Source organism: Pseudorca crassidens, chromosome 1, assembly GCF_039906515.1.
Source record: "Pseudorca crassidens isolate mPseCra1 chromosome 1, mPseCra1.hap1, whole genome shotgun sequence".
Classification (NCBI taxonomy): domain Eukaryota; kingdom Metazoa; phylum Chordata; class Mammalia; order Artiodactyla; family Delphinidae; genus Pseudorca; species Pseudorca crassidens.
Genome location: NC_090296.1, coordinates 164,654,548 through 164,677,486, shown reverse-complemented (window position 1 = coordinate 164,677,486; position 22,939 = coordinate 164,654,548).

Sequence of the window (22,939 nt, the reverse complement as noted above, 5' to 3'; positions counted from 1 at the left end):
ACTCGGGTGCAACATTCCAGACGCTTTACTAACACTCTCCCCACTTGGAGAGACAGTGCCTTTAACCTCCTGTTTGGCCCAGTTTGCAATTTCTGCGGAAAATGAACAGAAATAGGGAGAACCAATGAGAGACTAGCTGGAGGTGTCTGGATGGGCAAATTTAACTCTCATTTCCCACCAGGAAGAGGAATTAACCAAAGGCTCAGCGTGCCATGCCGGAACCACACTAGGGCCTGAAGCAATCCTGCGGTGTTGCGGCCAGCTCACAAAAAAGCGAGTTGAAGAAAGGAGCTCAGGGGCACTGTAATTCACAAACCTGCAGAGTTAAAAATGACAGCTATCGTCCAAAAATATATTGAAGTAAGGCTGCCAAGAGGACTTGAAAGCGGGGCAGAATTGCAGGAAACCGATTTCAGGAGGTAGACTGGAATTGCATGTAAAGCATAGGAAAAGAGGCAGAACGTCCACAATGATGCACTTGGCCAAAAAGGGCGTATGCGTTTTTTCCTGAATATATTCAGGAAAAAACGCATACGCCCTTTTTGGCCAACCAAGCAAGCTTGCAAAGGAAATCTGCACTACAATGAAGTCTCACTGCCCCCCGGTCAAAAGGGCCATCTGAAAAAAGTATAACATCCAGAAAGGCAGGACAGGCCATGGAGAACTGGGAGCCTTGTTATGCTGATGGGCGGGATGTAAATTGCCAACAGCCACTCTGGAGAAGTGTATGGTGTTTCCTGAAACATCTAAAAAACAAAGCAACAGAGCCTAGGGCACTTCCACTTATGGTCCTATAGCTTAGGGAAATTAAAATCAAAAAGACACAGCCACCCCAAAGTTTGGGCCGGCTCTGTTTACAAGAATCTCGTTTATGGTACAAGTTCAATATTGCAGAAAGTGAAAAATGGATAAAGAAGTTGTGGTACTTACGTACAATGCAATATCACTCAGGAATGAAATCTATGTCATCAGGCCCGTAGCAGCATAATGAGTGGATTCAGGTACGATGATTCTAAGTGAAATAAGTCACACAGAAAAAGAAACATCATAAGATATCACTAATACACGGAATGTAAACTTGGCTACACAGGAACTGAATTACAAAACAGAACAGGGTCTCAAATGTAGAAAACCAACTTATGCTTGCTTAAGGGGAAAGGTGAGTTGGGGTGCTGCATAAAACCAGAGATTGAAATTAGCACAGATACCATTCCATAAGCCAAATAGGTAATAGACAAGAGCTACTCCTTGCTCAACGAAGTGGACTCAACACCCCATATTAAATGCCTAAGAATATACCTGACTAGTAAGAATCTTAACACCTATGGATTTATATGTCTCCGAAAGAGAATCAAGCGTGTGTACAGTGGCATAAACGCAGCAGTGATAGGATTGGTGAGGTTCGGTGAGCAAATGCAGACCCTTTGAAGTCATATTGCATGGTACCCATTCCATGGGTCTCAACTCTCCAGGTTTAAGGGATTCTTCCTTCAGCTAAAACATGCATGTGGAACCCAGAGTATGATCCACCGTGTGATCGGGAAACGTGTTCAAATGTGTCTCAGTTTTCGTCCCCTGGTACTCGGGTGCAACATTCCAGTCGCTTTACTAACACTCTCCCCACTTGGAGAGTCAGTGCCTTTAACCTCCTGTTTGGCCCAGTTTGCAATTTCTGCGGAAAATGAACAGGAATAGGGAGAACCAATGAGAGACTAGCTGGAGGTGTCTGGACGGGCAAATTTAACTCTCATTTCCCACCAGGAAGAGGAATTAACCAAAGGCTCAGCGTGCCATGCCAGAACCACACTAGGGCCTGAAGCCATGCTGTGGTGTTGCGGCCAGCTCAAAAGAAAGCGAGTTGAAGAAAGGAGCTCAGGGGCACTGTAATTCACAAACCTGCAGAGTTATAAATGACAGCTATCGTCCAAAAATATATTGAAGTAAGGCTGCCAAGAGGACTTGAAAGCGGGGCAGAATTGCAGGAAACCGATTTCAGGAGGTAGACTGGAATTGCATGTAAAGCATAGGAAAAGAGGCAGAACGTCCACAATGATGCACTTGGCCAAAAAGGGCGTATGCGTTTTTTCCTGAATATATTCAGGAAAAAACGCATACGCCCTTTTGGGCCAACCAAGCAAGCTTGCAAAGGAAATCTGCACTACAATGAAGTCTCACTGCCCCCCGGTCAAAAGGGCCATCTGAAAAAAGTATAAAATCCAGAAAGGCAGGACAGGCCATGGAGAACTGGGAGCCTTGTTATGCTGATGGGCGGGATGTAAATTGCCAATAGCCTCTCTGGAGAAGTGTATGGTGTTTCCTGAAACATCTACAAAACGAAGCAACAGAGCCTAGGGCACTTCCACTTATGGTCGTATAGCTTAGGGAAATTAAAATCAAAAAGACACAGCCACCATAAAGTTTGGGACGGCTATGTTTACAAGAACCTCGTTTACGGTACAAGTTCAATATCACAGAAAGCAAAGAATGGATAAAGAATTTGTGGTACTTACGTACAATGCAATATCACTCAGCAATGAAATGTATATCATCAGGCACGTAGCAGCATAATGAGTGGATTCAGGTACGATGATTCTAAGTGAAATAAGTCACACAGAAAAAGAAACATCATAAGATATCACTACTACATGGAATGTAACCTTGGCTACACAGGAACTGAATTACAAAACAGAACAGGGTCTCAAATGTAGAAAACAAACTTATGCTTGCTTAAGGGGAAAGGTGAGTTGGGGTGCTGCATAAAACCAGAGATTGAAATTAGCACAGATACCGTTCCATAAGCCAAATATGTAATAGACAAGAGCTACTCCTTGCTCAGCGAAGAGGACTCAACACCCCATATTAAACGTCTAAGAATATACCTGACTAGTAAGAATCTTAAAACCTATGGATTTATAAGTCTCCGAAAGAGAATCAAGCGTGTGTACAGAGGCATAAGCGCAGCAGTGATAGGATTGGTGAGGTTCGGTGAGCCAATGCAGAACCTTTGAAATCATATTGCATGGTACCCATTCCATGGGTCTCAACTCTCCAGGTTTAAGGGATTCTTCCTTCAGCTAAAACATGCATGTGGAACCCAGAGTATGATCCACCGTGTGATCGGGAAACGTGTTCAAATGTCTCACTTTTCGTCCCCTGGTACTCGGGTGCAACATTCCAGACGCTTTACTAACACTCTCCCCACTTGGAGAGTCAGTGCCTTTAACCTCCTGTTTGGCCCAGTTTGCAATTTCTGCGGAAAATGAACAGGAATAGGGAGATCCAATGAGAGACTAGCTGGAGGTGTCTGGACGGGCAAATTTAACTCTCATTTCCCACCAGGAAGAGGAATTAACCAAAGGCTCAGCGTGCCATGCCGGAAACACACTAGGGCCTGAAGCAATCCTGCGGTGTTGCGGCCATCTCAGAAGAAAGCGAGTTGAAGAAAGGAGCTCAGGGGCACTGTAATTCACAAACCTGCAGAGTTAAAAATGACAGCTATCGTCCAAAAATATATTGAAGTAAGGCTGCCAAGAGGACTTGAAAGCGGGGCAGAATTGCAGGAAACCGATTTCAGGAGGTAGACTGGAATTGCATGTAAAGCATAGGAAAAGAGGCAGAACGTCCACAATGATGCACTTGGCCAAAAAGGGCGTATGCGTTTTTTCCTGAATATATTCAGAAAAAAACGCATACGCCCTTTTTGGCCAACCAAGCAAGCTTGCAAAGGAAATCTGCACTACAATGAAGTCTCACTGCCCCCCGGTCAAAAGGGCCATCTGAAAAAAGTATAAAATCCAGAAAGGCAGGACAGGCCATGGAGAACTGGGAGCCTTGTTATGCTGATGGGCGGGATGTAAATTGCCAACAGCCACTCTGGAGAAGTGTATGGTGTTTCCTGAAACATCTAAAAAACAAAGCAACAGAGCCTAGGGCACTTCCACTTATGGTCCTATAGCTTAGGGAAATTAAAATCAAAAAGACACAGCCACCCCAAAGTTTGGGACGGCTCTGTTTACAAGAACCTCATTTACAGTACAAATTCAATATCACAGAAGGTGAAAAATGGATAAAGAATTTGTGGTACTTACGTACAATGCAATATCACTCAGCAATGAAATCTATATCATCAGGCCCGTAGCAGCATAATGAGTGGATTCAGGTACGATGATTCTAAGTGAGATAAGTCACACAGAAAAAGAAACATCATAAGATATCACTACTACACGGAATGTAAACTTGGCTACACAGAAACTGAATTACAAAACAGAACACGGTCTCAAATGTAGAAAACCAACTTATGCTTGCTTAAGGGGAAAGGTGAGTTGGGGTTCTGCATAAAACCAGAGATTGAAATTAGCACAGATACCATTCCATAAGCCAAATATGTAATAGACAAGAGCTACTCTTTGCTCAACGAAGTGGACTCTACACCCCATATTAATCGCCTAAGAATATACCTGACTAGTAATAATCTTAAAACCTATGGATTTATATGTCTCCAAAAGAGAATCAAGCATGTGTACAGCAGCATAAACGCAGCAGTGATAGGATTGGTGAGGTTTGTTGAGCAAATGCAGACCCTTTGAAGTCATATTGCATGGTAGCCATTCCATGGGTCTCAACTCTCCAGGTTTAAGGGATTCTTCCTTCAGCTAAAACATGCATGTGGAACCCAGAGTATGATCCACCGTGTGATCGGGAAACGTGTTCAAATGTGTCTCAGATTTTCTCCGCTGGTACTCGGGTGCAACATTCCAGACGCTTTACTAAAACTCTCCCCACTTGGAGAGTCAGTGCCTTTAACCTCCTGTTTGGCCCAGTTTGCAATTTCTGCGGAAAATGAACAGGAATAGGGAGAACAAATGAGAGACTAGCTGGAGGTGTCTGGATGGGCAAATTTAACTCTCATTTCCCACCAGGAAGAGGAATTAACCAAAGGCTCAGCGTGCCATGCCGGAACCACACTAGGGCCTGAAGCAATCCTGCGGTGTTGGGGCCAGCTCACAAGAAAGTGAGTTGAAGAAAGGAGCTCAGGGACACTGTAATTCACAAACCTGCAGAGTTATAAATGACAGCTATCGTCCAAAAATATATTGAAGTAAGGCTGCCAAGAGGACTTGAAAGCGGGGCAGAATTGCAGGAAACCGATTTCAGGAGGTAGACTGGAATTGCATGTAAAGCATAGGAAAAGAGGCAGAACGTCCACAATGATGCACTTGGCCAAAAAGGGTGTATGCGTTTTTTCCTGAATATATTCAGGAAAAAACGCATACGCACTTTTTGGCCAACCAAGCAAGCTTGCAAAGGAAATCTGCACTACAATGAAGTCTCACTGCCCCCCAGTCAAAAGGGCCATCTGAAAAAAGTGTAAAATCCAGAAAGGCCGGACAGGCCATGGAGAACTGGGAGCCTTGTTATGCTGATGGGCGGGATGTAAATTGCCAACAGCCACTCTGGAGAAGTGTATGGTGTTTCCTGAAACATCTAAAAAACAAAGCAACAGAGCCTAGGGCACTTCCACTTATGGTCGTATAGCTTAGGGAAATTAAAACCAAAAAGACACAGCCACCCCAAAGTTTGGGACGGCTCTGTTTACAAGGACCTCGTTTACGGTACAAGTTCAATATCACAGAAAGCGAAAAATGGATAAAGAAGTTGTGGTACTTACGTACAATGCAATATCACTCAGCAATGAAATCTATGTCATCAGGCCCGTAGCAGCATAATGAGTGGATTCAGGTACGATGATTCTAAGTGAGATAAGTCACACAGAAAAAGAAACATCATAAGATATCACTACTACACGGAATGTAAACTTGGCTACACAGGAACTGAATTACAAAACAGAACAGGGTCTCAAATGTAGAAAACCAACTTATGCTTGCTTAAGGGGAAAGGTGAGTTGGGGTGCTGCATAAAACCAGAGATTGAAATTAGCACAGATACCGTTCCATAAGCCAAATATGTAGTAGACAAGATTTACTCCTTGCTCAACGAAGAGGACTCAACACCCCATATTAAACGTCTAAGAATATACCTGACTAGGAAGAATCTTAAAATCTATGGATTTATATGTCTACGAAAGAGAATCAAGCGTGTGTACAGTGGCATAAGCGCAGCAGTGATAGGATTGGTGAGGTTCGGTGAGCCAATGCAGAACCTTTGAAGTCATATTGCATGGTACCCATTCCATGGGTCTCAACTCTCCAGGTTTAAGGGATTCTTCCTTCAGCTAAAACATGCATGTGGAACCCAGAGTATGATCCACCGTGTGATCGGGAAACGTGTTCAAATGTGTCTCAGTTTTTGTCCCCTGGTACTCGGGTGCAACATTCCAGACGCTTTACTAAAACTCTCTCCACTTGGAGAGTCAGTGCCTTTAACCTCCTGTTTGGCCCAGTTTGCAATTTCTGCGGAAAATGAACAGGAATAGGGAGAACCAATGAGAGACTAGCTGGAGGTGTCTGGACGGGCAAATTTAACTCTCATTTCCCACCAGGAAGAGGAATTAACCAAAGGCTCAGCGTGCCATGCCGGAACCACACTAGGGCCTGAAGCAATGCTGCGGTGTTGCGGCCAGCTCACAAGAAAGCGAGTTGAAGAAAGGAGCTCAGGGGCACTGTAATTCACAAACCTGCAGAGTTATAAATGACAGCTATCGTCCAAAAATATATTGAAGTAAGGCTGCCAAGAGGACTCGAAAGCGGGGCAGAATTGCAGGAATCCGATTTCAGGAGGTAGACTGGAATTACATGTAAAGCATAGGAAAAGAGGCAGAACGTCCACAATGATGCACTTGGCCAAAAAGGGCGTATGCGTTTTTTCCTGAATATATTCAGGAAAAAACGCATACGCCCTTTTTGGCCAACCAAGCAAGCTTGCAAAAGAAATCTGCAGTACAATGAAGTCTCACTGCCCCCCAGTCAAAAGGGCCATCTGAAAAATGTGTAAAATCCAGAAAGGCAGGACAGGCCATGGAGAACTGGGAGCCTTGTTATGCTGATGGGCGGGATGTAAATTGCCAACAGCCACTCTGGAGAAGTGTATGGTGTTTCCTGAAACATCTAAAAAACAAAGCAACAGAGCCTAGGGCACTTCCACTTATGGTCCTATAGCTTAGGGAAATTAAAATCAAAAAGACACAGCCACCCCAAAGTTTGGGCCGGCTCTGTTTACAAGAATCTCGTTTATGGTACAAGTTCAATATCGCAGAAAGTGAAAAATGGATAAAGAAGTTGTGGTACTTACGTACAATGCAATATCACTCAGGAATGAAATCTATGTCATCAGGCCCGTAGCAGCATAATGAGTGGATTCAGGTACGATGATTCTAAGTGACATAAGTCACACAGAAAAAGAAACATCATAAGATATCACTAATACACGGAATGTAAACTTGGCTACACAGGAACTGAATTACAAAACAGAACAGGATCTCAAATGTAGAAAACCAACTTATGCTTGCTTAAGGGGAAAGGTGAGTTGGGGTGCTGCATAAAACCAGAGATTGAAATTAGCACAGATACCATTCCATAAGCCAAATAGGTAATAGACAAGAGCTACTCCTTGCTCAACAAAGTGGACTCAACACCCCATATTAAATGCCTAAGAATATACCTGACTAGTAAGTATCTTAAAACCTATGGATTTATATGTCTCCGAAAGAGAATCAAGCGTGTGTACAGTGGCATAAGCGCAGCAGTGATAGGATTGGTGAGGTTCGGTGAGCCAATGCAGAACCTTTGAAGTCATATTGCATGGTACCCATTCCATGGGTCTCAACTCTCCAGGTTTAAGGGATTCTTCCTTCAGCTAAAACATGCATGTGGAACCCAGAGTATGATCCACCGTGTGATTGGGAAACGTGTTCAAATGTGTCTCAGGTTTCGTCCCCTGGTACTCGGGTGCAACATTCCAGACGCTTTACTAACACTCTCCCCACTTGGAGAGTCAGTGCCTTTAACCTCCTGTTTGGCCCAGTTTGCAATTTTTGCGGAAGATGAACAGGAATAGGGAGAACCAGTGAGAGACTAGCTGGAGGTGTCTGGACGGGCAAATTTAACTCTCATTTCCCACCAGGAAGAGGAATTAACCAAAGGCTCAGCGTGCCATGCCGGAACGACACTAGGGCCTGAAGCAATCCTGCGGTGTTGCGGCCAGCTCACAAGAAAGCGAGTTGAAGAAAGGAGCTCAGGGGCACTGTAATTCACAAACCTGCAGAGTTATAAATGACAGCTATCGTCCAAAAATATATTGAAGTAAGGCTGCCAAGAGGACTTGAAAGCGGGGCAGAATTGCAGGAAACCGATTTCAGGAGGTAGACTGGAATTGCATGTAAAGCATAGGAAAAGAGGCAGAACGTCCACAATGATGCACTTGGCCAAAAAGGGCGTATGCGTTTTTTCCTGAATATATTCAGGAAAAAACGCATACGCCCTTTTTGGTCAACCAAGCAAGCTTGCAAAGGAAATCTGCACTACAATGAAGTCTCACTGCCCCCCGGTCAAAAGGGCCATCTGAAAAAATTGTAAAATCCAGAAAGGCCGGACAGGCCATGGAGAACTGGGAGCCTTGTTATGCTGATGGGCGGGATGTAAATTGCCAACAGCCACTCTGGAGAAGTGTATGGTGTTTCCTGAAACATCTAAAAAACAAAGCAACAGAGCCTAGGGCACTGCCACTTATGGTCCTGTAGCTTAGGGAAATTAAAATCAAAAAGACACAGCCACCCCAAAGTTTGGGACGGCTCTGTTTACAAGAACCTCGTTTACGGTACAAGTTCAATATCACAGAAAGCGAAAAATGGATAAAGAAGTTGTGGTACTTACATACAATGCAATATCACTCAGCAATGAAATCTATGTCATCAGGCCCGTAGCAGCATAATGAGTGGATTCAGGTACGATGATTCTAAGTGAGATAAGTCACACAGAAAAAGAAACATCATAAGATATCACTACTACACGGAATGTAAACTTGGCTACACAGAAACTGAATTACAAAACAGAACACGGTCTCAAATGTAGAAAACCAACTTATGCTTGCTTAAGGGGAAAGGTGAGTTGGGGTTCTGCATAAAACCAGAGATTGAAATTAGCACAGATACCATTCCATAAGCCAAATATGTAATAGACAAGAGCTACTCCTTGCTCAACGAAGTGGACTCTACACCCCATATTAATCGCCTAAGAATATACCTGACTAGTAATAATCTTAAAACCTATGGATTTATATGTCTCCAAAAGAGAATCAAGCATGTGTACAGCGGCATAAACGCAGCAGTGATAGGATTGGTGAGGTTTGATGAGCAAATGCAGACCCTTTGAAGTCATATTGCATGGTAGCCATTCCATGGGTCTCAACTCTCCAGGTTTAAGGGATTCTTCCTTCAGCTAAAACATGCATGTGGAACCCAGAGTATGATCCACCGTGTGATCGGGAAACGTGTTCAAATGTGTCTCAGTTTTTGTCCCCTGGTACTCGGGTGCAACATTCCATACGCTTTACTAACACTCTCCCCACTTGGAGAGTCAGTGCCTTTAACCTCCTGTTTGGCCCAGTTTACAATTTCTGCGGAAAATGAACAGGAATAGGGAGAACCAATGAGAGACTAGATGGAGGTGTCTGGATGGGCAAATTTAACTCTCATTTCCCACCAGGAAGAGGAATTAACCAAAGGCTCAGCGTGCCATGCCAGAACCACACTAGGGCCTGAAGCAATCCTGCGGTGTTGCGGCCAGCTCACAAGAAAGCGAGTTGAAGAAAGGAGCTCAGGGACACTGTAATTCACAAACCTGCAGAGTTAAAAATGACAGCTATCGTCCAAAAATATATTGAAGTAAGGCTGCCAAGAGGACTTGAAAGCGGGGCAGAATTGCAGGAAACCGATTTCAGGAGGTAGACTGGAATTGCATGTAAAGCATAGGAAAAGAGGCAGAACGTCCACAATGATGCACTTGGCCAAAAAGGGCGTATGCATTTTTTCCTGAATATATTCAGAAAAAAACGCATACGCCCTTTTTGGCCAACCAAGCAAGCTTGCAAAGGAAATCTGCACTACAATGAAGTCTCACTGCCCCCCAGTCAAAAGGGCCATCTGAAAAAAGTGTAAAATCCAGAAAGGCCGGACAGGCCATGGAGAACTGGGAGCCTTGTTATGCTGATGGGCGGGATGTAAATTGCCAACAGCCACTCTGGAGAAGTGTATGGTGTTTCCTGAAACATCTAAAAAACAAAGCAACAGAGCCTAGGGCACTTCCACTTATGGTCCTATAGCTTAGGGAAATTAAAATCAAAAAGACACAGCCACCCCAAAGTTTGGGACGGCTCTGTTTACAAGAACCTCATTTACAGTACAAATTCAATATCACAGAAGGTGAAAAATGGATAAAGAATTTGTGGTACTTACGTACAATGCAATATCACTCAGCAATGAAATCTATATCATCAGGCCCGTAGCAGCATAATGAGTGGATTCAGGTACGATGATTCTAAGTGAGATAAGTCACACAGAAAAAGAAACATCATAAGATATCACTACTACACGGAATGAAAACTTGGCTACACAGAAACTGAATTACAAAACAGAACACGGTCTCAAATGTAGAAAACCAACTTATGCTTGCTTAAGGGGAAAGGTGAGTTGGGGTTCTGCATAAAACCAGAGATTGAAATTAGCACAGATACCATTCCATAAGCCAAATATGTAATAGACAAGAGCTACTCCTTGCTCAACGAAGTGGACTCTACACCCCATATTAATCGCCTAAGAATATACCTGACTAGTAATAATATTAAAACCTATGGATTTATATGTCTCCAAAAGAGAATCAAGCATGTGTACAGCGGCATAAATGCAGCAGTGATAGGATTGGTGAGGTTTGATGAGCAAATGCAGACCCTTTGAAGTCATATTGCATGCTAGCCATTCCATGGGTCTCAACTCTCCAGGTTTAAGGGATTCTTCCTTCAGCTAAAACATGCATGTGGAACCCAGAGTATGATCCACCGTGTGATCGGGAAACGTGTTCAAATGTGTCTCAGATTTTCTCCGCTGGTACTTGGGTGCAACATTCCAGACGCTTTACTAAAACTCTCCCCACTTGGAGAGTCAGTGCCTTTAACCTCCTGTTTGGCCCAGTTTGCAATTTCTGCGGAAAATGAACAGGAATAGGGAGAACCAATGAGAGACTAGCTGGAGGTGTCTGGATGGGCAAATGTAACTCTCATTTCCCACCAGGAAGAGGAATTAACCAAAGGCTCAGCGTGCCATGCCGGAACCACACTAGGGCCTGAAGCAATCCTGCGGTGTTGCGGCCAGCTCACAAGAAAGCGAGTTGAAGAAAGGAGCTCAGGGGCACTGTAATTCACAAACCTGCAGAGTTAAAAATGACAGCTATCGTCCAAAAATATATTGAAGTAAGGCTGCCAAGAGGACTTGAAAGCGGGGCAGAATTGCAGGAAACCGATTTCAGGAGGTAGACTGGAATTGCATGTAAAGCATAGGAAAAGAGGCAGAACGTCCACAATGATGCACTTGGCCAGAAAGGGCGTATGCGTTTTTTCCTGAATATATTCAGGAAAAAACGCATACGCCCTTTTTGGCCAACCAAGCAAGCTTGCAAAGGAAATCTGCACTACAATGAAGTCTCACTGCCCCCCGGTCAAAAGGGCCATCTGAAAAAAGTATAAAATCCAGAAAGGCAGGACAGGCCATGGAGAACTGGGAGCCTTGTTATGCTGATGGGCGGGATGTAAATTGCCAACAGCCACTCTGGAGAAGTGTATGGTGTTTCCTGAAACATCTAAAAAACAAAGCAACAGAGCCTAGGGCACTTCCACTTATGGTCCTATAGCTTAGGGAAATTAAAATCAAAAAGACACAGCCACCCCAAAGTTTGGGACGACTCTGTTTACAAGAACCTCGTTTACGGTACAAGTTCAATATCACAGAAAGCGAAAAATGGATAAAGAAGTGGTGGTACTTACGTACAATGCAATATCACTCAGCAATGAAATCTATGTCATCAGGCCCATAGCAGCATAATGAGTGGATTCAGGTACGATGATTCTAAGTGAGATAAGTCACACAGAAAAAGAAACATCATAAGATATCACTAATACACGGAATGTAAACTTGGCTACACAGTAACTGAATTACAAAAGAGAACAAGGTCTTAAATGTAGAAAACCAACTTATGCTTGCTTAAGGGGAAAGGTGAGTTGGGGTTCTGCATAAAACCAGAGATTGAAATTAGCACAGATACCGTTCCATAAGCCAAATATGTAATAGAAAAGAGCTACTCCTTGCTCAACGAAGAGGACTCAACACCCCATATTAAACGTCTAAGAATATAGCTGACTAGTAAGAATCTTAAAACCTATGGATTTATATGTCTCCGAAAGAGAATCAAGCGTGTGTACAGTGGCATAAGCGCAGCAGTGATAGGATTGGTGAGGTTCGGTGAGCCAATGCAGAACCTTTGAAGTCATATTGCATGGTACCCATTCCATGGGTCTCAACTCTCCAGGTTTAAGGGATTCTTCCTTCAGCTAAAACATGCATGTGGAACCCAGAGTATGATCCACCGTGTGATCGGGAAACGTGTTCAAATGTGTCTCAGGTTTCGTCCCCTGGTACTCGGGTGCAACATTCCAGACGCTTTACTAACACTCTCCCCACTTGGAGAGTCAGTGCCTTTAACCTCCTGTTTGGCCCAGTTTGCCATTTCTGCGGAAAATGAACAGGAATAGGGAGAACCAGTGAGAGACTAGCTGGAGGTGTCTGGACGGGCAAATTTAACTCTCATTTCCCACCAGGAAGAGGAATTAACCAAAGGCTCAGCGTGCCATGCCGGAACGACACTAGGGCCTGAAGCAATCCTGCGGTGTTGCGGCCAGCTCACAAGAAAGCGAGTTGAAGAAAGGAGCTCAGGGGCACTGTAATTCACAAACCTGCAGAGTTATAAATGACAGCTATCGTCCAAAAATATATTGAAGTAAGGCTGCCAAGAGGACTTGAAAGCGGGGCAGAATTGCAGGAAACCGATTTCAGGAGGTAGACTGGAATTGCATGTAAAGCATAGGAAAAGAGGCAGAACGTCCACAATGATGCACTTGGCCAAAAAGGGCGTATGCGTTTTTTCCTGAATATATTCAGGAAAAAACGCATACGCCCTTTTTGGCCAACCAAGCAAGCTTGCAAAGGAAATCTGCACTACAATGAAGTCTCACTGCCCCCCGGTCAAAAGGGCCATCTGAAAAAAGTGTAAAATCCAGAAAGGCAGGACAGGCCATGGAGAACTGGGAGCCTTGTTATGCTGATGGGCGGGATGTAAATTGCCAACAGCCACTCTGGAGAAGTGTATGGTGTTTCCTGAAACATCTAAAAAACAAAGCAACAGAGCCTAGGGCACTTCCACTTATGGTCCTATAGCTTAGGGAAATTAAAATCAAAAAGACACAGCCACCCCAAAGTTTGGGACGGCTCTGTTTACAAGAACCTCGTTTACGGTACAAGTTCAATATCACAGAAAGCGAAAAATGGATAAAGAATTTGTGGTACTTACGTACAATGCAATATCACTCAGCAATGAAATCTATATCATCAGGCCCGTAGCAGCATAATAAGTGGATTCAGGTACGATGATTCTAAGTGAGATAAGTCACACAGAAAAAGAAACATCATAAGATATCACTACTACACGGAATGTAAACTTGGCTACACAGAAACTGAATTACAAAACAGAACACGGTCTCAAATGTAGAAAACCAACTTATGCTTGCTTAAGGGGAAAGGTGAGTTGGGGTTCTGCATAAAACCAGAGATTGAAATTAGCACAGATACCATTCCATAAGCCAAATATGTAATAGACAAGAGCTACTCCTTGCTCAACGAAGTGGACTCTACACACCATATTAATCGCCTAAGAATATACCTGACTAGTAATAATCTTAAAACCTATGGATTTATATGTCTCCAAAAGAGAATCAAGCATGTGTACAGCAGCATAAACGCAGCAGTGATAGGATTGGTGAGGTTTGATGAGCAAATGCAGACCCTTTGAAGTCATATTGCATGCTAGCCATTCCATGGGTCTCAACACTCCAGGTTTAAGGGATTCTTCCTTCAGCTAAAACATGCATGTGGAACCCAGAGTATGATTCACCGTGTGATCGGGAAACGTGTTCAAATGTGTCTCAGATTTTCTCCGCTGGTACTCGGGTGCAACATTCCAGACGCTTTACTAAAACTCTCCCCACTTGGAGAGTCAGTGCCTTTAACCTCCTGTTTGTCCCAGTTTGCAATTTCTGCAGAAAATGAACAGGAAGAGGGAGAACCAATGAGAGACTAGCTGGAGGTGTCTGGATGGGCAAATTTAACTCTCATTTCCCACCAGGAAGAGGAATTAATCAAAGGCTCAGCGTGCCATGCCGGAACGACACTAGGGCCTGAAGCAATCCTGCGGTGTTGCGGCCAGCTCACAAGAAAGCGAGTTGAAGAAAGGAGCTCAGGGGCACTGTAATTCACAAACCTGCAGAGTTATAAATGACAGCTATCGTCCAAAAATATATTGAAGTAAGGCTGCCAAGAGGACTTGAAAGCGGGGCAGAATTGCAGGAAACCGATTTCAGGAGGTAGACTGGAATTGCATGTAAAGCATAGGAAAAGAGGCAGAACGTCCACAATGATGCACTTGGCCAAAAAGGGCATATGCGTTTTTTCCTGAATATATTCAGGAAAAAACGCATACGCACTTTTTGGCCAACCAAGCAAGCTTGCAAAGGAAATCTGCACTAAAATGAAGTCTCACTGCCCCCCAGTCAAAAGGGCCATCTGAAAAAAGTGTAAAATCCAGAAAGGCAGGACAGGCCATGGAGAACTGGGAGCCTTGTTATGCTGATAGGCGGGATGTAAATTGCCAACAGCCACTCTGGAGAAGTGTATGGTGTTTCCTGAAACATCTAAAAAACAAAGCAACAGAGCCTAGGGCACTTCCACTTATGGTCCTATAGCTTAGGGAAATTAAAATCAAAAAGACACAGCCACCCCAAAGTTTGGGACGGCTCTGTTTACAAGAACCTCATTTACAGTACAAATTCAATATCACAGAAGGTGAAAAATGGATAAAGAATTTGTGGTACTTACGTACAATGCAATATCACTCAGCAATGAAATCTATATCATCAGGCCCGTAGCAGCATAATGAGTGGATTCAGGTACGATGATTCTAAGTGAGATAAGTCACACAGAAAAAGAAACATCATAAGATATCACTACTACACGGAATGTAAACTTGGCTACACAGAAACTGAATTACAAAACAGAACACGGTCTCAAATGTAGAAAACCAACTTATGCTTGCTTAAGGGGAAAGGTGAGTTGGGGTGCTGCATAAAACCAGAGATTGAAATTAGCACAGATACCGTTCCATAAGCCAAATATGTAATAGACAAGAGCTACTCCTTGCTCAACGAAGAGGACTCAACATCCCATATTAAACGTCTAAGAATATACCTGACCAGTAAGAATCTTAAAATCTATGGATTTATATGTCTCCAAAAGAGAATCAAGCGTGTGTACAGTGGCATAAGCGCAGCAGTGATAGGATTGGTGAGGTTCGGTGAGCCAATGCAGAACCTTTGAAGTCATATTGCATGGTACCCATTCCATGGGTCTCAACTCTCCAGGTTTAAGGGATTCTTCCTTCAGCTAAAACATGCATGTGGAACACAGAGTATGATCCACCGTGTGATTGGGAAACGTGTTCAAATGTGTCTCAGTTTTTGTCCCCTGGTTCTCGGGTGCAACATTCCAGATGCTTTACTAAAACTCTCCCCACTTGGAGAGTCAGTGCCTTTAACCTCCTGTTTGGCCCAGTTTGCCATTTCTGCGGAAAATGAACAGGAATAGGGAGAACCAATGAGAGACTAGCTGGAGGTGTCTGGACGGGCAAATTTAACTCTCATTTCCCACCAGGAAGAGGAATTAACCAAAGGCTCAGCGTGCCATGCCGGAACCACACTAGGGCCTGAAGCAATCCTGCGGTGTTGCGGCCAGCTCACAAGAAAGCGAGTTGAAGAAAGGAGCTCAGGGGCATTGTAATTCACAAACCTGCAGAGTTATAAATGACAGCTATCGTCCAAAAATATATTAAAGTAAGGCTGCCAAGGGGACTCGAAAGCGGGGCAGAATTGCAGGAATCCGATTTCAGGAGGTAGACTGGAATTGCATGTAAAGCATAGGAAAAGAGACAGAACGTCCACAATGATGCACTTGGCCAAAAAGGGCGTATGCGTTTTTTCCTGAATATATTCAGGAAAAAACGCATACGCCCTTTTTGGCCAACCAAGCAAGCTTGCAAAGGAAATCTGCACTACAATGAAGTCTCACTGCCCCCCGGTCAAAAGGGCCATCTGAAAAAAGTGTAAAATCCAGAAAGGCAGGACAGGCCATGGAGAACTGGGAGCCTTGTTATGCTGATGGGCGGGATGTAAATTGCCAACAGCCACTCTGGAGAAGTGTATGGTGTTTCCTGAAACATATAAAAAACAAAGCAACAGAGCCTAGGGCACTTCCACTTATGGTCCTATAGCTTAGGGAAATTAAAATCAAAAAGACACAGCCACCCCAAAGTTTGGGACGGCTCTGTTTACAAGAACTTCATTTACAGTACAAGTTCAATATCACAGAAAGTGAAAAATGGATAAAGAAGTTGTGGTACTTACGTACAATGCAATATCACTCAGCAATGAAATGTATATCATCAGGCCCGTAGCAGCATAATGAGTGGATTCAGGTACGATGATTCTAAGTGAGATAAGTCACACAGAAAAAGAAACATCATAAGATATCACTACTACACGGAATGTAAACTTGGCTACACAGGAACTGAATTACAAAACAGAACAGGGTCTCAAATGTAGAAAACCAACTTATGCTTGCTTAAGGGGAAAGGTGAGTTGGGGTGCTGCATAAAACCAGAGATTGAAATTAGCACAGATACCGTTCCATAAGCCAAATATGTAATAGACAAGAGCTACTCCTTGCTCAACGAAGTGGACTCTACACCCCATATTAAACGCCTAAGAATATACCTGACCAGTAAGAATCTTAAAACCTATACATTTCTATGTCTCCGAAAGAGAATCAAGCGTGTGTACAGCGGCATAAACGCAGCAGTGATAGGATTGGTGAGGTTCGGTGAGCAAATGCAGACCCTTTGAGGTCACATTGCATGGTACCCATTCCATGGGTCTCAACTCTCCAGGTTTAAGGGATTCTTCCTTCAGCTAAAACATGCATGTGGAACCCAGAGTATGATCCACCGTGTGATCGGGAAACGTGTTCAAATGTGTCTCAGGTTTCGTCCCCTGGTACTCGGGTGCAACATTCCAGACGCTTTACTAACACTCTCCCCACTTGGAGAGTCAGTGCCTTTAACCTCCTGTTTGGCCCAGTTTGCCATTTCTGTGGAAAATGAACAGGAATAGGGAGAACCAATGAGAGACTAGCTGGAGGTGCCTGGACGGGCAAATTTAACTCTCATTTCCCACCAGGAAGAGGAATTAACCAAAGGCTCAGCGTGCCATGCCGGAACCACACTAGGGCCTGAAGCAATCCTGCGGTGTTGCGGCCAGCTCACAAGAAAGCGAGTTGAAGAAAGGAGCTCAGGGGCACTGTAATTCACAAACCTGCAGAGTTATAAATGACAGCTATCGTCCAAAAATATATTGAAGTAAGGCTGCCAAGAGGACTTGAAAGCGGGGCAGAATTGCAGGAAACCGATTTCAGGAGGTAGACTGGAATTGCATGTAAAGCATAGGAAAAGAGGCAGAACGTCCACAATGATGCACTTGGCTAAAAAGGGCGTATGCGTTTTTTCCTGAATATATTCAGGAAAAAACGCATACGCCCTTTTGGGCCAACCAAGCAAGCTTGCAAAGGAAATCTGCACTACAATGAAGTCTCACTGCCCCCCTGCCAAAAGGGCCATCTGAAAAAAGTATAAAATCCAGAAAGGCAGGACAGGCCATGGAGAACTGGGAGCCTTGTTATGCTGATGGGCGGGATGTAAATTGCCAACAGCCACTCTGGAGAAGTTTATGGTGTTTCCTGAAACATCTACAAAACAAAGCAACAGAGCCTAGGGCACTTCCACTTATGGTCGTATAGCTTAGGGAAATTAAAATCAAAAAGACACAGCCACCCCAAAGTTTGGGACGGCTCTGTTTACAAGAACCTCTTTTGTGGTACAAGTTCAATATCACAGAAAGCGAAAAATGGATAAAGAATTTGTGGTACTTACGTACAATGCAATATCACTCAGCAATGAAATGTATATCATCAGGCCCGTAGCAGCATAATGAGTGGATTCAGGTACGATGATTCTAAGTGAAATAAGTCACACAGAAAAGAAACATCATAAGATATCACTAATACACGGAATGTAAACTTGGGTACACAGGAACTGAATTACAAAACAGAACAGGGTCTCAAATGTAGAAAACCAACTTATGCTTGCTTAAGGGCAAAGGTGAGTTGGGGTGCTGCATAAAACCTGAGATTGAAATTAGCACAGATACTGTTCCATAAGCCAAATATGTAATAGACAAGAGCTACTCCTTGCTCAACGAAGTGGACTCTACACCCCATATTAAACGCCTAAGAATATACCTGACTAGTAAGAATCTTAAAACCTATGGATTTATATGTCTCTGAAAGAGAATCAAGCGTGTGTACAGTGCATTAGCGCAGCAGTGATAGGATTGGTGAGGTTCGGTGAGCCAATGCAGACCCTTTGAAGTCATATTGCATGGTACCCATGCCAAGGTTCTCAACTCTCCAGGTTTAAGGGATTCTTCCTTCAGCTAAAACATGCATGTGGAACCCAGAGTATGATCCACCGTGTGATCGGGAAACGTGTTCAAATGTGTCTCAGGTTTCGTCCCCTGGTACTCGGGTGCAACATTCCAGACGCTTTACTAACACTCTCCCCACTTGGAGAGTCAGTGCCTTTAACCTCCTGTTTGGCCCAGTTTGCAAATTCTTTGAAAGTTGAACAGGAATAGGGAGAACCAATGAGAGACTAGCTGGAGGTGTCTGGACGGGCAAATTTAACTCTCATTTCCCACCAGGAAGAGGAATTAACCAAAGGCTCAGCGTGCCATGCCGGAACCACACTAGGGCCTGAAGCAATCCTGCGGTGTTGCGGCCAGCTCACAAGAAAGCGAGTTGAAGAAAGGAGCTTAGGGGCACTCTAATTCAAAAACCTGCAGAGTTATAAATGACAGCTATCGTCCAAAAATATATTGAAGTAAGGCTGCCAAGAGGACTTGAAAGCGGGGCAGAATTGCAGGAAACCGATTTCAGGAGGTAGACTGGAATTGCATGTAAAGCATAGGAAAAGAGGCAGAACGTCCACAATGATGCACTTGGCCAAAAAGGGCGTATGCGTTTTTTCCTGAATATATTCAGGAAAAAACGCATACGCCCTTTTTGGCAAACCAAGCAAGCTTGCAATGGAAATCCGAACTACTATGAAGTGTTACTTCCCCCCGGTCTAAAGGGCCATCTGAAAAAAGTGTAAAATGCAGAAAGGCAAGACAGGCCATGGGGATAAAGGAGCCTTGTTATGCTGATGGGCGGGATGTAAATTGCCAACAGCCACTCTGGAGAAGTGTATGGTGTTTCCTGATACATCTGAAAAACAAAGCAACAGAGTCTAGGGCATTTCCACTTATGGTCCTATAGCTTAGGGAAATTAAAATCAAAAAGACACAGCCACCCCAAAATTTGGGACGGCTCTGTTTACAGGAACCTCTTCTATGGTACAAGTTAAGTATCCCAGAGAGCAAATATTTGATAAAGAAGTTGCGGTACTTAACGTACAACAGAATACCACTCAGCAATGAAATCTGTGTCACCAGGCCTGTACCCGCATAATGAGTGGATTGAGGCACGATGATTCTAAGTGAAATAAGTCACACAGATAAGGAAACATCATAAGGTATCACTAATACATGGAATGTAAACTTGGCTACACATGAACTGAATTACAAAACAGAACAGGATCTCAAATGTAGAAAACCAACTTATGCTTGCTTAAGGGGAAAGGTGAGTTGGGGTGCTGCATAAAACCAGAGTTTGAAATTAGCACAGATACCGTTCCATAAGCCAAATATGTAATAGACAAGACCTACCCCTTGCTCAACGAAATGGACTCAACAATGAGGTATCACCTCACACCTGTTAGAATGGGCATCATCTGAAAATCTACAAACAACAATTGCTGGAAAGGGTGTGGGGAAAAGGAAGCCTCTTCCACTATTGTTGGGAATATAAATTGATACAGTCACTATGGAGAACAATATGGAGTCTTAAGAAACTAATAATAGAATTACCATATGATACAGCAATCCCAGTACTGGACATATACACAGACAAAACCATAAATCAAAAAGAGACATTCACCGCAATGTTCATTGCATCACTATTTACAATATCGAGGTAATGGAAGCAACCTAAATGCCCACAGACAGACGAATGCATAAAGATGTGGTACATATATAAAATGGAATATTACTAAGCCATGAAAGGAATGAAATTGGGTCATTTGTAGAGACGTCGATGGATCTAGAGACTGTCATACAGAGTGAAGTAAGTCAGAAAGAGAAAAACAAATCTTGTATATTCATGCATATATGTGGAACCTAGAAAAACTGTACAGATTAACCGTTTTGCAAGGCATAAATAGAGCAACAGATGTAGACAACAATCGTATGGACAACAAGGGGGGAAAGCTCTTGGGGGGGTGGTGGTGGGAGGAGCTGAGAGATTGGGATTGGCATGTAAACATTTATATGTATAAAATAGATAACCAATAAGAACATGCTGTATAAAAATATAAAATAAAATTCAAAATTAAAAAGAAATAAAATTTAAAAAATAAAACAGAAAAAACAATTATTCCCTTCACATACATGTATTTATATGAATAAATTATTTCCATGCTTATATCTGTAAATACAAAAAAGAGGAATAAAATCTACCTTGAACCAAAAACGAAAAAGAGAAAAAAAAAAAAACAGAACCCACCAGTTACTCAGAGGAAAACCGTATCAGGGCACTTGCTCCAGTTGTAAACAATTCTGAAGTTGGTCAGTGGTGGGGAATCGTCTCCCATTCAGCCAGCAGCCCCCACACAAGCGTACTCATTGCAAAGCTGGGGCACTGTGCCGAGGCATCTGTGAGTGAACGTGAGCTGAGCCCCAGGCCAGTTGCTGTTGAACTGTTCCCACCCTTCCCAGGTAAAACACCTGAATATATACAAGGACTTGAAAGCCTAGAGGAAGGGCCATGGAGCCACACGAGTGACAGCATGCCAGCTGACTTGGTGCCTGCAGGCCAGCCAGGATGGTCCTGTCCCTGGGTGCTCTTCTGGAAGATTTCCATTTCCCTGCCTGAGATACCCGTCCTGTCCCTGCCCCCACTGCTTTTTTCCTTCCTCACCTCTGCCCAGGGAGAAATTCCAGCAGCAGGTATGGGTGACACATCCTCTTCTTTAGCAGGTGGCAGCCTGGCAACTGCTGCAGAAAGTCCAGCAGAGCCCCACTCACACTGGGCCACCCACAAAGCCGTGGCCTCTCACTCCCTCCCACCAGCCCAGCCCCGAGACTGCTGACAGGGCAGAGAAAATGGCATCAGGCACAGCTGCAGGGGCTCTTGCTGCCTGGAGTGGTATTTATATTGATCTCAACCCAGGCACACCTGGGGAGGGCTGGCCGGCATGGTAAGGCTGCCCAGGTCAGCCAATCATCACCCCTCAGGGGCTCACAGTTGCAGAAAATGGAACTTGCTGAACCGGCCAGGTCCAAGGAACAGGTGTGGGCTCCTGAGAGTCAGGATAGACAAGGGGCTGCAGCTTTGGCTTGTTTTCTAATCATTTTATCTGGCCCATGAGTGGGAGACAACTTCAAGAAAACCCTCTCCTAATGAGAGGAACCCAGGAGTCAGGGAGAGGAGGGGTGGGTGGTGGTTGGAGACAGAGGCTTGGTGCCCCGGGTGCAGTGGATGTCTCTGGAAGACCAGGTGGAGGGAGGCCACACAGAGTGATGCCCAGGGTCACAGACCTGTCGGAGCTGCTGTTTGTTAGTTCAAGTCCTGCTCTGAGGTGCTCTGTGTCAGCTCTGAGCGACAGGTGAGATGGGGGTGCTCTTCAATGAGGGCTATGTGCACAGTTCCTGTGTGCCCAGCCCTGCCACGGTACCTGCAAGGGTAGCTCTGTATCCTGGGAGAGGCCTGACCATGAGAGCCCCGTGGGCTGGGTTGGGGGTGGGGTACCTGCCCAGGAGAGCTCCATATCCTGGGATTGGCCTGACCACGAGAGCCCCATGGGCTGCTGGGGACCTGGTAAAGGATGTCAGGACAGTCAGTGAAGCCACCGAGGATATACCTCCAGTTGCTCCATTTCCTACACCCTGCTGGTCATTCTACCAACCACCAGGACATGGTATTCTGTATTAGTCTTCAATGATGCCTTCTTTTGTATTCCATTAGTCCCAGAGTCACAAGAAATTTTGGCTTGTGAGTGGCAGGACTCAACATACAACTAAAACAATACTTCCGGGCCGTCTTGCCCCAAGGGTTCAAAAATTCCCACACCATCTTTGGGGAAAGCTTAGCTAAAGACCGAAAAGTTCTACCTCTAGAAAAGGAAACCCTCCTTCAATATGCAGACGACATTCTGATCGCCAGCCCTACTAAGGAGGCCTCTGAACTACCAAGCCAATAAAGGATAGAAGTTGTCCAAGAAAAAGCTCAAATATCACAGACTGCGGTGACCTGCCTGGGCTTCATTCTCACAGAAGGTCGGAGAAGCCCATCCCAGGAAAGGGAAGAAACCATTTGCAGCCTTACCCCTTTCTAAAACTAGAAGAC